Source organism: Cornus florida, unplaced genomic scaffold (genome assembly GCF_030987335.1).
Source record: "Cornus florida cultivar Cherokee Brave unplaced genomic scaffold, ASM3098733v1 CherokeeBrave_3.0.0_Hap2_Chr04, whole genome shotgun sequence".
NCBI lineage: Eukaryota > Viridiplantae > Streptophyta > Magnoliopsida > Cornales > Cornaceae > Cornus > Cornus florida.
This window is the reverse complement of record NW_026775574.1, coordinates 16,982,376-16,997,340: the sequence shown is the minus strand read 5'-3', so window position 1 is coordinate 16,997,340 and position 14,965 is coordinate 16,982,376. Positions and strand designations below refer to the sequence as shown.

At 34.2% G+C, this 14,965-nt stretch overlaps 1 long non-coding RNA gene across 3 annotated transcripts; it reads left to right on the top strand.

The window, feature by feature from the left end:
* The first annotated feature begins 5,436 nt into the window (after nucleotides 1-5,436).
* Nucleotides 5,437-13,073, top strand: LOC132302883 (uncharacterized). Of its 3 annotated transcripts, XR_009480965.1 has the most exons (7): nucleotides 5,437-5,593; nucleotides 5,712-5,803; nucleotides 5,887-5,944; nucleotides 9,875-9,922; nucleotides 11,960-12,547; nucleotides 12,646-12,984; nucleotides 13,059-13,073. It is a non-coding gene; the product is annotated as an uncharacterized LOC132302883 (long non-coding RNA). The 3 variants fall into 3 exon arrangements; XR_009480964.1 differs by having other exon boundaries at nucleotides 11,960-12,984; XR_009480966.1 differs by having other exon boundaries at nucleotides 5,461-5,593; nucleotides 5,721-5,803; nucleotides 11,960-12,984.
* Nucleotides 13,074-14,965: the final 1,892 nt, after the last annotated feature.

Genomic DNA, 14,965 nt, shown 5'->3' with positions numbered 1-14,965 from the left:
AAACTTCTATATAATACATCTTTCATTCATTATTGAGGTATGGCTTTGAGGAACATCAATTAAATATTTTGATAAAGCCTTTAGAGAGATATTATTAAGAAAATCAAATGTGATTATTTTGAATTTATTTTTGAGAACATACACATATTCATGAGTGATTTAATAATGTTATTCTCTATCTCATCAGAATTGAAGCTTGATTGAAGATTTAGGGATTCTGACAGAGCATATCTGTTCTTCTACAACGATTTCAGATCTTGAAGAAAAGGAGTAAAAGCGATCACACTTTGAAAGGGTCAAATCATTCGAGGAGTGTTGTTTGATCTACCTGCAACCCTTCTATAAAGATCAAGAATAAGCCTGAGGTCAAGTACTGTTGGACGGGACGTCGTAAAGCCAGATGATTGTTAGCGATTGGTGTTTGGTAGAACGATTATGTGTTAGCCTAAGTCAAAGTTCAGTGTACTTTGTTTCATATATAGTGGATTGGTTTACTTTAGACTGCACAGTCCACGAGATTTTTCCCACGTAAACAATTGGTTTATTTCACCAATTAGGGTTTCCTCGCTAAAAATCCTGGTGCAATCTCTCTAAACCTACTTGTTTACTTTTCAAGTATTAATATTTGTGATTGTGGATGGTTAATTGATTAGAAAATTTAATCAATCATAAATTAGGCAAGTTGACCTATTAATATCATCTAGGTCATTAAAGGTGTTAATTATAATTACAATCAACTAAAAGCTTCCGCATCCAGCATTAAACTGTTTTCACAATTGCTTATCCATGAGGACAATTTGAAGCATTATGACTTGAGTTTGAACAATTCATGCATGTTTCATTTTGAGCTCGAGGAGGAGAGGATGACTGATTTGCCGAAGTTTGACTCGAAAGGAATTGATTAAACCTTTGAGTAAGACTTTTAACCTCGGCGGCAATCTTAATAGAATTATATACATGACATAGATTTTCAGTTTTCTTTCCCCCAATCATAGAAACACAACCCAATCGAGAAGATGAAGAACAATGCATGGAGTTTTCGCTCATGTTCTCAAAAAGATCAACTGCACAACAATCCAACACACGACAAGAAGATATGTCACATCTACTATTCATCAACAGTAAAAAGTAGCATCATGATGTGGACACTTTCGTAACAAATCATTCAATCTTTCCCAAGCTTCATGGAATGGCTCTCCATCACCTTGAGAAAATTCTCGAATAACCGTTCTCATTTTATTGGTCTTACTTACGGGGTAATACTTCTTAAGGAAATCTTGTTGCATTTGAGCCCAAGAAGTGATGATATTAGCTCCTAAGTTGTTAAACCAATACTTTGCCTTATCTCGGAGAGAAAAAGGGAAAAGCTTCATTCTCAAGGCTTCTTCCGGAAAATTGGTGATCTTAACGGTGGTGCATACTTCAAGAAATTCATCCAAATGTTTAGATGGATATTTATAATTCAACCCACAAAATGTGGGACACATTTGGATGATCCCGGGCTTGATTTCATAATGATTAGCCCTCGCATTTGGCAAACGGTAACATATCGGAGCATTATAAAGATTGGGAGTGTAACGATTACGAAGGACCATTTGAGGATTAGGTAATGGATGAGCTACTTGAGGTGGAGGAACTACATGAGGTAGTTGAGGTACATGAGGTGGCTCGGGAAAAACTGAAGGAGGGTTGTGTTGTGCTATTGAATTAATTGAATGATTTAGAATAAGAAGAGTGCTTCTTTCACTACCTCTTAATTTCTTAAGGGAAGACTCGATTTCTTGGTCTAGAAGAATGAGAGGAGTATGAAGAGATCTTCTACCACGTACGCATACACAACAAGCACACAACAACACAATCTCAACAACTCCACCACTAAAACATTTACATAGATGATCCATTTCTCCTTAATATCACAATGCAAATATATAAATGGCCTCAATAAGGACCTATACTTGAACTAGAATTTAAATAATTTGATAACCTCGACAAGGACTCTTTCTCAAACAAATATAGAAATGTGCAAAAATGGTTCAAGGGTTCAAGATACGCTCATAAAGGTCTAAAGCACAATGCCGTGATCCCAAAGCTTTCTTCTCTTTCAATTAAGAACCTAATTGCACATAGAATAATGATAAGAAAATAGTAGAAAATGAATCATACTAGCAATTAAATGAACACTAATATTAAATTTAATTCCAATAAAACCGTCAATCCCCGGTAACGGCGCCAAAAACTTGTTGTACACCTTATGTATACTAAAAAATGAGATATTTTGTATGTGGCAAATGGGACATCAACTTTATATTTATAAAACCACTAAACACACATACGTTAGTATAGTGAAAAGGATCGTCCACAGGGATTATTGGCTTGGAATTTAATTTAACATCAATGAGCGTGAGATTGAAAAGATGGTGATTGGTTGATTATACTAATGAGAAACTATGTGGAGCATGCAAATGAAATTCAGATAAAGTAACTTGAATTCATGTAATAAGGAGAGAGGCTTAGGGCATAGATTACACCACTAAAGTCATGCAACTATACCAAATGCCTTCAATTAATGTGGATATCACATTGTAATAGAATTATGGCTAGAAGTACCCATCAATAATCAAGAAGATAATACAAATTTTAATGAATAAGTATGAACTATCAAAATCAAGCATGAATTGTCTACCTTACTACAATTACTTTAAGGTGTAGTACAACCCATCAAGACTAAGCATAATCCATCAAACTAATTAGCAATTGTATCCAATAGAAACCACGCATGGCCATCACTAAGCACAATTACAAAAAATATTCAATGTAGAGATTAACCCTCAATTAATCGCACATAAGACAACATGCAACTAATATAGAGAATCAATTGAAAAAATTATCAATATAAACCTTGGTACAACCAAGTTTGAATTCATAATACCAAGCACTAATTACAATATATAATCCCTAAAATCGAAAGGAAAAAGGTTTAATTACACAAGCTTAGGGCTCATCTAAGCCCTAAGTGAAGAACTAACCACTCATGGAAAAGGGAGATGTCATCATGGTGGTCTCACAATCCATCTCCAAGTTTGGGTTCATCTTCTTCTTCTTCTTCCTTGATTAAAACCCTAGAGAAAGAATGTAGAGAGAGTGCGTCCCAAAATATCACAAATCTAATCTTTAATGTTCCACAAGTGCCAACCCTTTCAAAATAGGCTAATCTTCTATTTATATGGCTCTTGTGACCTCAAATTAGTCAAACAATGTACACAAGGACACCTGCTTGATTGCACCCCCGAGCCCCCTTGAATCAAGCTTAAATTCTTATTTTCACAGCTATTAAGCCTTGTTCGATCGATCAGAGGTTGTTGAACATATTTATGTGGATAAAAACAAAGTGCTCGATCGATTAGAGGTTGTTGGAGATATTTATTTGGATAAAGACAAAGTGCTTGATCATTCAAGGCTTCTGGCTCGATCGATCAGAGTTCAATCAATCAGGGATATGAATTTTCAACTCAGCTTCCTTTTTGCTTCAGTTTCTTGCCAAGACTTCTAGTTAACTATCCAAAGGCTTTAAGACACTAGATTTATCTCATTTGAACCTTATGAACCTGAAAATGGAAATAAAACAAAATAAGACTAAAGTGGAGAAATAAAGATAGAATAAGGTTCTATTATACTCAAGATTAGGGTTGAAATGTGCATATTTTAGCACTTATCAGAAAGGGAATATTTTGACATTCACTTGTGCTAATGGACCACATTGTCCTTGCACAACTCAATTTTATCCACTAGTGCACACACCTTTTGCATACACACTCACACTCGTACCAGCTGTAGCATGAAGAAGAAATGAAAAACTTAGTGCCAAAGTAATGTAGTTTTGTCCAACAAATTTCTCTTACTATGACCACACTGCATATGACAAACATATGCACCATATGTACAGAAAAACCAAAATGCCCTTCAAGAGGACATATGTCACACATATAAGAAACCTGTATAGCAGCCTGTGAATACATTGTAAATGTAATTTCTTGAGCTCAGGATAGCAATGTAGTATCCAATATAAATGTATAGTGACAACACAGATGCTTGAAAAGACTAAAATACCCCTAAGAGTGACAGACTTCATGATAAACCAGAAAATAACAATGTTTAGGCATGTGAACTGAATATGTGACACAATGTAGCCTTTTAAAATGATTTTAATTGGCAACTCGCATACTAGAAATGACAATGATATCCCTATATGTCTAAGAATTAAACTGAGCACACCATAACTTGTAGAATATCATAGGAATGGGCCTGTGAGCTAACATTTGACATTTAAAAGGCAAACCATGAACAAAGGCTAGGACCAACAGTGCCCTTGTTAGTTGTTTATCTTCATTATTCTCTTTCTTCATCGTTACATTAGAACTCTGTTATTATGTTTATGACTCTTTAAATTACAACTCTTCTCCACACTCACAAAAGAAGTTAGCTAATCTAATATAGTAGTAAGTCCTAATATATAATTCCTAAAAAAAAAAAAAAAAACTGTTCAATTACCAAATTTGTATTTGGACACACACACACACACATATATATATATATGCACACAAATATATATTTATTTATTCATAACCCAATTGTATTTTTTTTATGCCTATTGCATGATGTTTATTACTTTATATTGAATCAGTAAGGGTAGTTTTGGTATATAAAATTATTTTCTTTTCACTCTCGTGTTATTCAAACTAATGAAACAATTTTTTCTCACAAATTTAAAAAAAAAAAAATTATACTAACCAAATACATAATAGGAACTTCATTTTCTTTTTCTTCACTTCATTTTCTTTTCTTTTTACTTTCCACCATCAAATTCCGGCTAACTAAATGGATATTGGTGATTTTTAAGCATTTTCCTTCTCAAAAAGGGTATAATGTAACCAATTATAATTTTTATTTAAAGTAAATTGTACTGACACCCCCCCAGGTTTGGGTTAAAGACACCCATTTATAACTTGGGGTGAGTGTGATCCAATCACCCCCACAGATTTGAAAAATTGAACAATCACATCTTAACACCTCTAACTCTTATTACCCTTTGACTTTTGAATTGACCAATTTGAACCCTACAATGGACATTTGTGTGTGTATTTGGTAGTTCGACAACAAAAGTAAATCACCAAAGGGCTGAAAGGGTTAGAGAGAGAGAGAGAGAGAGATATGAAAGGGTTGGGTGGGATAGGTGTCCAATTTGGTGCCAAAAATGCAAGGGTAGCTTCGTCGTTTAAATAAATTAATATTTTGAATTAAAATATATTATTTTTATTTCAGAACAAATTAAACATTTCATGTTGTGTATGGAAAGCCCAAAACCGGCCCCCGGGGTTTGTTTTTTTGGTTCAGACGGTTAAGTCTTATGTGGGCCTAGAGATGTCGAGGGAAAGTGTTTATTGGGCTAGGTGGACGGGAAGGCGTGGGTGAGGGCCTAAGAACAATATTAAGCTCCAAGCCTCCATCAGTCCAGTCCTTTTCCAATTCGGTTTGCCCACTCGAATTATCGTGAAAAGGGAACAAAGAGAAGCAAAGCCAGAGGGTTTCGTGATTGGTACGACACCTTCTTCTTCTTCTTCTTCTTCTTCTTCTTCTTCTTCTTCTTCTATTATTTTGATTTTTATTGAACTTTTAAAGTGGATATTTTTATAAGCTATTTTGTACAATCCTAGGGTTTTCAGGAGGAACAAATCAGAAGGATTGAAAGGCGGTTATAAAAGTTTGTTATTTCAGATTGCCAAGATGCCGTTGCTTGCTAATATGAGTAATCCTCTCTCTCCCCTTCCCTTCCCTGTCTTAATTGTGCTTCAATTTTCACTGATGCAAATAATTGTTTTCGTACATCAGTTTTGTTTCCGGTGGGTGTTGCTGCTTGTGTGGGTGCCGGTGTTCTAGTTGGTATGGGGTATGTTTCTTCATATCTTACTTTACTAGTTTAGATTCCAATCTATACTGAAGTCATTTTTTTTTTTTTTTTCTGAAAAAAAAAAGTCGGTTGATTTAGGTCTGATCAGTTCTGGAGAGTTTCTATCTGTTTCTCTTTCAACTAATTATATATTTTTATCTGCTCTGCTGATTAGATTTTATGCCTTTTTGGTCATTGCAATCCATTAATTGCTTAAATAGTGAGTTATCTTTATTTCATTCTTAATGATTCATGAGTTAGTTTTGTGATTGGCACTTGCTTCTACACAACATCAAAGTCCCCCTACCCCCAATTATTATTATCATTATTATTTTTTTTTCAGAACAATTGCTTTGGATATCCAATACTTTGTCCAATGCAATTATAAAATTAATTTAATTATAGTATAAAGTAGAAATATCAAATAAGTTACATTCATTGTCTTTAATTTATTTGCATTTTCTATGTGTCATGTTCCATTATCATCATCTGCAGTAACCCCTCACTCACTCTTCAGCGTGTTAGCATTTGCAATTTAGGAGCACTCATCCATCAATTGGAGTACTTCCCTAATGAAACACCATGTATACCATGAAAGTGAGGAATGTCACTGCTATTTGTTTGCATACTTGAACAATTGAGAAATTGCATATATCTCGAGTTTATTTTCTTTCTAGACTTAACATGTCGTTTAGAATGATTTGTTAAAGGCGTGGATCAAAACTAAAAGGGGAATGTAAAGTCCCACATAGACCTTGCAGAATGGCTTCAGAAGTACCCATAGACACCAACATTTTTTTAATGCATGAAGAGTAATAAACTCGAATGCTGTATGTTGAAAAGAATACAAGATCTCCACTTTACATTGGTAGACATGATTAAGGCCCCTTTATTAGGGGTTAATTAGATGGCTAACTACAACGTCAAAATTATGTTAGAAAAGAATCAACTATAGACTTTTTTGTTGCGCATGAACGTTATTTCACATCAAGGTGATGAGATTGACCAAAACAATGACAATTGATGCCTCAGAACTTTTTTTAATGAGTTGTTCCACAGACAAAATCTTGGCATCAGGTACTTATAAAAAAAACCTTGGGTTCAGGTAGAGTCTATTATTCTAATAACACAAAAAATGTGTATCATGATGCTCAAGAGCGCTCAAGAGCAGATAATCTTTGAGATAATAATTCTTCTAGGGATCATCTTAAAGAAGGCTCAATGCAATAGATTGCAATTTTTAAGAACAAAGATAGATATTGGATATGCACAGTGGATGAATTAACTGTGTAATTCAAATATATTCCAATACTCATTAAGTCTATGTCTAGCTCTTGAAATAGTAACCAGGAACATATGTTTTTTATCACATAAAATACCACTCGCTTGAGATTTTTAACTCAAACCCTGCTCCACAAAGGCTTAACACAACTATTTGGAATAGGTGGCCTGAATTTTGTCCAGCAATTCTATCCTTCAAGATTAGAATTTGATAACAATATATATATTAACCAATTCAAATTGAAACATACCTTTTGAATTCTAGGGTTTTGAATTGTGATTTGATGTGCAGTGACCAAGGATGAGTCTCTTCCAAAAGGGTTCCAAGGTGTAGTTTGATGATAGAGAGCAAATTATTTTTTGCACAGAAAAAAAAAGAGAGAGGCTGAAATACTTCTATACAGTAGTGTATTATGCGTGTTTTTATAAGCTTGAACCGGTAGTTTCAGTCGTTGTGTAGTTTAATGAAGGAAAGAATTATAACGGGTCACTTATCTTTAAAAATTTATTTTAATTTAATTAGGAGGATGATTTATTTTGAATGGATAACTCTCAACTGTCAAAATAAAAAAAAAATAAAAAAAACAAAGTAATTCGGTGTGTTTATTAGAAGAGGTGGAAACAGGTCAAAATTCAAACCTACGTGGTAATATTGTTTAATTTAATTAAAAGTGGTTCGTATAAATGTATTTAAATATTAAGAGTTCTACACACTTTTATAGCGATATATATATATAGATTATGTTTTACAATAAATTTTTATTTCTCTAGGTTTCCACTCTCTCATCTAAAAGTGCATGATAAAAAATCAAGGTTAATTCCATTGACACTCCTTTAGGTTTGGCCAAATATCACATAGAAACGCTTTTCGAAAATTATTATCACTCAGACCCCAAATAACTTTTATTGTAAGGTATCAAAAAATTGAAAGGACTAAAATACCCTTACCCTCACTGCAAATTTCACACTCCCCCTTTCTCTCACTACAAACCCTGATTATCATAAACTCTTAACAGTGCAGCGACCATGGTGGTTGCTGTAATCGACGACTTGGAAATTAGTTGGAATTATTATTTTTTATTTCTGGCTAATATCTATGGTAATCTGCAAGCACTTAACTTTTTCAGCATGTGACCTATTCAAATCTGATACCTGGGTTTGACCAGGAAAAACAAAATTGTGCAAAAAATTGCAGTGAAACTACATGTGCATATATGCACATCAATACACACACACTGGTGGTTCCGGCATCGAGAGAGAAGAGGCGACCAAAGTGGTCGTCGGTGATGAGGAACCATTAATGGCCTCTCTGTCTCTATTCTTTGCCAACAGTAATGAATAAGAAGAAAATAAAATAAAAAAATTCTTTACCGGCGGTAATGAAGAAGAAAAGGAAATTAGAAAATAAAAATAAAAATAAATAAAGAAAAGAAAAAGATATAGAAAAGGTGAAGAAAACTGGCGGTGTTCATGATTAGAAATATATATATAAAGAATAATTATATAGAATAGTTTTAAAAAATAATTATAATTTAGTTGGTGTATATTAGGGGTGGCAATTCGTGTTTGCGGGTCGTATTCGTGTTGTATCAATTGAAGGGTATTATACTAAATAGCTCAACCCGAACACGACCCATTTAATAATTGTGTCAGGAACTTTCAACACTAATCCAACCTGTTTATTAAACGGGTTACACGTGTAACCCGTTTAATGACCTATTTATAAATATAAAAAAAAATTATATTATTTAAATTATTAATAATACTCAATAACATAATAAATACTAAAAAAATTATAAGTTTTAGTCAACCAAATTACTAAATAGTTTCTAGTCTATAAAAGATTAAATTATAAGACACAAGTTTATATAGTAATTTTAGAACATAAATAGAATTTATTTACAACATATATAGTTAAACGTGTATAAATGGGTTACAAGGGTTGAACTCCTCAACCCAAACACAACACGATTAACTAGACGAGTTAATTGTGTTGATCCGTTTATGATTCGAATTCGTTTAACTCGTGTCGTGTTCGAGTCGTGTTGACGGGTCGTGTAAACTTTTGCCACCCCTAGTATATATAAAGAGAAATATATATATTTATATAAAGAATAATTTTAAATTGGAGGTGGGTCTACATGATGATATATATATATATAAAGAATAATTATAAATTTATATAATAAATGTCAAAGGGTATTCAAGTTATTTTAACACTTTTTAAAGTTAAAAGATAGTTAGAAGGGTAGTAATATCATTTTTACATACAAAAAGGTATCTGACACACTTGAAAAGTAACTTTTGGGGGTGTAAGTGAAAAACGGAATAAACGTTTGTAATGTGAGTGATAGTTATTTTCAAAAGATGTTTCAATGTGATATTTGGCCAAACCTGAGGGGGTGTTAGTGAAATTAATCAAAAAATCAATAATATTGTTGCAATGTTGGTTTATAGCATTTTTGGGTTCTACTTGGAGATTTCTAAATATTTTTGGTTTTGCCAGTGTTTATTTTCTTTTTTTTTTTTGGTGTTTTTTTTTTTTTTTTGGGGGGGGGTGTTTATATGGTTATATCTAAGAATTATGTTGGAACAATTGTAGTTTTTGGTATAATGTGTCTTATATCCTAATTTGTTTTTTGATTACAGGAAAAGTAGATTCGAGGATTGGTACATGGAACGGTTTGTCTTAGAACGGTTTGTCTTATTCCCTTGAAACTTGAATAAACCTTGTAGATTTTTATTTTTCCTTGTCTATTGGTCGCACTTTATATTAAGTGGATAGCTGTAGATGAAATTACTTAACTTAGTATGTTTGCTTCTGGCTGGTGTACTATTTTGCGAACTTTATGTCATTGTAATATTTGAATCTATTTTATGGTTGACGATTTGACATTTTGCTTCCACTGTAGTTTATATATATATACTAGATGGCAGCCAATATGTAATGGCACTTTGCATCACATCACATGGCCTTGGCACAAAATCCATGTGTCAATTTTTCATCTCGTGCAACTTCCTCCAAAACTACAATTCTGTTTTCCATATGGACATGTATTCAAGAAAGATTCGGTCCACTTAAATTTTGACGTGTGCTATTTGCAATGTTCTATATATCCCAATGCCATGGCTTACACTGCATTATCTTTTTGGTACTATGTAGTGTATTAATCCAATTTAGGGTTTGAGTGTTTGTTGCAAGTAGATTTCTGCGGAGGATCTTCATCTCACACCGCATACTTAAAAGATCGTCTAATCATGCATTCTCACTCGCACATCTTTATGCTCGCACAAGTCTTTTGCATCGCAAGGGACTTATTGAACTCTTCACGTGCCTTAATCCTTTGGTTGGGTCGTGGTCCACTTGGATTTCTACTGGTTTGTTGTGTAGTGGGACTCTGGATACCTTGAGGTCACCCTTTTAGGTTAAACCCCATTCACCTTAAAGACAGAGAGACTGTAAATTTTTTTTGAGCATCTCTATTCAATGCACCATTGAAATGTGGGATTGTCTTATGAAATGCATCACTAACAAATGCGCCCACCATCTTCCATTACGCTTCTATTTCCCTTTAAAAGTTGAGGTTGGCTTCTATCTATTCTCAACTCAAGACACATAAGAAAGAATCGTGTTAAAATTGTAACAGGTTTCCTAGGATTCCTTGTTTTTCATGGTTGTTGCCTTTCCCTCTTATAAGGGCGTCTTGGTGTCCAATCTGGTCTAATCTACTTCAATCTCCATTATCTTATACTTGAATCTCTAAGAGTAACACTTTTTGGTGACTCCATGAGCGAGTCTTGTGGATATGATGGGAGACAAGAGTGCAGGATGTAAGATCCAAATAATGCAATTTGAGCAATCTAAATCCTTAAATCTCGCACCATTTTGCAATAATTGAGTTAGGATTTAGGTTATTGTAAATTGAAAAACCCTAGAACATCACTGTACTAAAACTTTATAATAAAATTAAGTAACATGAAAAGGTCCTTGTAGCCTAGTGGTACTTCCTTGCCTTCCAAAGTAAAAAAAGTGTGTGCACGTGTGTTTCTTATGTGAGGTTTGGTGTGTTCTACTTATTTTGCCAGAAGGTGTCACCCTTTAAGTAGGCCAATAGTGCTTGAGAAAATGCAACTGATACCACTTGGGCACATGGCCTGGGAAGTGCTTCAGCAGCATTTAATGTTATATTGATGAAAGTATGTTGGCATCCTTTCTTTTCTTTTTTTGTGCATCTCAAGGATTTCGATATTACACTGGTCCCAATTTTTAGTAAGTGTGTTTCATTCTTTCCGAAAAAATATATATATCTTGCTTCCTTGGTGTTCGTTCGTGTTTTCTCAAACATGTTTCTTCTAATCCGAATATTAGCATTGAATTTCTTTCATTAGGTTATTTGTTTCTTGTAATATATTTTTTAAATATATCTCTACCAAAAATTTATTTCTTAGGAAGTGTGTTTTTCTTTGTTGTTACCATTTTTTATTGTCTTTTTTAATAGAATTGCTAATATAAAAAGTATTTGTGCTCGTGTTATGTTATATCCTTGAGTTCTTTTTTTCCCCTGCTAAGATGTCACTATTTATTATGTTTAGGGTCTAATTGGTGTTGAATATATGTGGCAGTTAATATTCATTATTGAGATAATTTTTGGCAGTACCACTTTTTGTGCATCTACTGAAAGGCTTCCTTTGACCAAAAAATAATATATTTATATGTGTGTATTTTCTTATCAGAATTAATGCCTCCCGGGCGAGAGAAGATAACAAAGGCTAGAATGGCATGCGCACCCAAAGGATCTACCGGATAATCTAATGACAAAATATAATGTTGAGCAGTACTACAATGCATGGGTGTCTCTGTTAAAATTGCTTGCTAATTCAGCTTTAGGTTGAAAGTTTGTGAGAGAGACTAATATTTGGAAATTTATTAAATTATATATATTAATGCAATCAGCTTAATGCTGATCTCTTATGTGAGGCCACTAGTTTGTCTCTTGTTTTTTTTTTTCTTTTTCTTTTTCCGAAGGTAAGTTTCATTAATTAAAATAGATACAAGATTTACAAAGCTTTTAGCGCACGAACCATGGACAAGTCCAATACAAAATAATCCAAATAAACAAAAGGAGGAACATAGGCCTAAGCCAATCAGTATAGACCAAAGACGATGTTATTCTAGGAAACCCAAGAATATTCGTGTCTAAGGTATATAACATCTGGTGAAATACAGGCTTGCCCACAACCCTAATTGACGCGATTAGGAGGTTCTGGCGGTGGTGGATGAACGACGCAAGTCCCAATCTAATTTCAGTCTTTTTGCAGGAGGTGAGTCTTTGACAGTTAGAGTAAGCAATTTTTGCCTAATCATCTCATCAGTGATTTGCCTAAAGATCACATTCTGTGAACATCTTTGATGGTTGAAGATCCGGTTGTTAAGTTTATGCCAAATTTTGTTGATGGTGGTGGAGTGCATGAGCTTGTTCACCGAAGATCTCAGATATCTTCTTGACCAATGGGTTGATGCCCGTTCCAACCAACTCGTTCCAAGATGAAGGGGAAAAGTGAAATCTACACTCGTGTTGAAGAGAAATCTATGAGAAGAACAAATGGTTGTGAGACTCATCAACCAAATTACAAAGATGACAGACTCTGGAGCCCTGGAAAGACCTCATACAACTTCGATTGAGTGTGGGTAGCCTATTCTGCATTGCAAGCCAGAGGGAAAATTTGCATCTTGGGACAGAGAGTGTGCTCCAAATCAGGTGAGACCAAAATTTTGGTTGTCTATGTGTTTCAAGCCATCCAATTGTATGGCTGAGTGAGAAGGTGCTTGTAGGTAACGGAGTCCACACGGTGGTGTCAACATTCGTGCTCAGTGGATTAATATTGGCTAAATTCGGAAATTGATGTGTAAGAAATTCAGGAAAGTGCCATTGTCCATCATGAATAAAGGAAGACAATATCCGATCAGGTAAAATTGGTGACTTTGCAATGTATTACCTAGAGACACTCAAAGAGAGGTGTCCCCCTTGAAATTCAGGGAAGTGCCATTGTCCACCATGAATAGAGGAAGACAGTATCTGATAGGTAAAATTGGTGAGTTTGCAATGTATTCCCTAGAGACACTCAAAGAGAGAGGTCCCCCTGAGGCCAATTATCTTCCCAAAAAAAGATTGTATTTCCATTCCCCACATTCTTCCTGATCATAGACCTAGCCAAGCCTCACAGGTGGAGGATCTTCCAATTACTAGAGCAAACCTGTGGAATGCTCATTGTTCAAAGCATCGATCTCTAACAAGTTGTACCCTAACCAATGGCCAAAGTTAGTTGGCTTGAATTATATATATATATATATATATATATATATATATATATATATTATATAGACAACTTATGGAGGGGTAATAAGTTATTACGTGGTCTAATTTGTCCTCCAAACCAATCAAAAGTTTCATGGATAAATTTTTGTCGAAAAACTTTATTCATCAGCATATAAATGACATACCTCTTTTGATAATTCTTCAGTGACTATCCTCTTGAGAAATGACTATCCTCTTGAGAAATTATTAGGTGATTTGGTACCCACCACATCATTTGTCTGTACCCACCACGTCATTTGTGGTCCCGACCAATCTAAAATTTACATGGATAAATTTGTTAAAAAACTTTACACCGCATATCATCTTTTTCCAATCTGTGTCTTTTCTCTTGAGAAATTCCCTTTCTTTCTCCAACACCTCTTTCCCAGTATCTCTATAACTTCTCTCTTTAGTTTCTTTCTGCAAGTCCTTTTCCAAATTTGCAAACCTCTTTATGCAGCTCCCAACTCCGATCTTTAGTTTGAAAAAAATGAATGATTCCAGCCACCATCGGCATTATGACTTTGTTCTCCCTCTTTTCTTCAGTGACCAAATCCTTGACCCCAAGGGCGGATCCAGGATTTGTCAATTAGGTGGGCTAATATTAAACATAGATTTAATAACAAAATTTCTTACGCAAAAAATAAAAAAAAAAAAAAAATTTGTTTTATAACATAATATAGATAAATATTTGAATTCAAAGATTACAAAATATCTATTTAAGTTGTACTCGACGAGTCTTTAAAGATTCGAATTTGTCGATTAAAGACTCGAAGTCAATTTTCCAAACAAGTTTCAGTTCAAAGTTGATGGTCATGCAGTCAACAAGAAATTAATCTCCAATCGCTGTTTTAACACGTCTCATGCCTGAAAATGCTCTCATGCTCTCTCCATAGTTGCTGTAGAAACAGGAAGAGTCAACACAAGATGGATCAATCTGCCAACCAAAGGGTAGTACTCAATCTTCTTGCTTGCAACTAGTTCCCGACTTAAATAAGTAAGAGAAGAAATATTCTGAAACTCAGGATCACCAAGTACATTAAGTTGATAATGCATCAACTGAAACTTCAATGTTTTAACATCTTGGCCAGTGAAGTCTCAAGGATAGAATTTCTGAGCAAGATTGCATAGCTTTTCCACGTTAAAAGATTTAAAAGAATCACTAGGATCCAAAGCCGAGCTAAGAGTAAGAAGTTCCATTACTTCATTATTGAATCTATGTTTTAACTCCATCAACTGTAAATCTATGGCAGAGTTGAAAATGTCAAAGTGATAATGGTGCTCAACTGTAATATGATCTTGTTGCTGACAATGACGACCCGTATCCTTTACATAAAGAGAACTCAAATTAGGTATATTAATGTTATGTTAATTGCAAAATGAC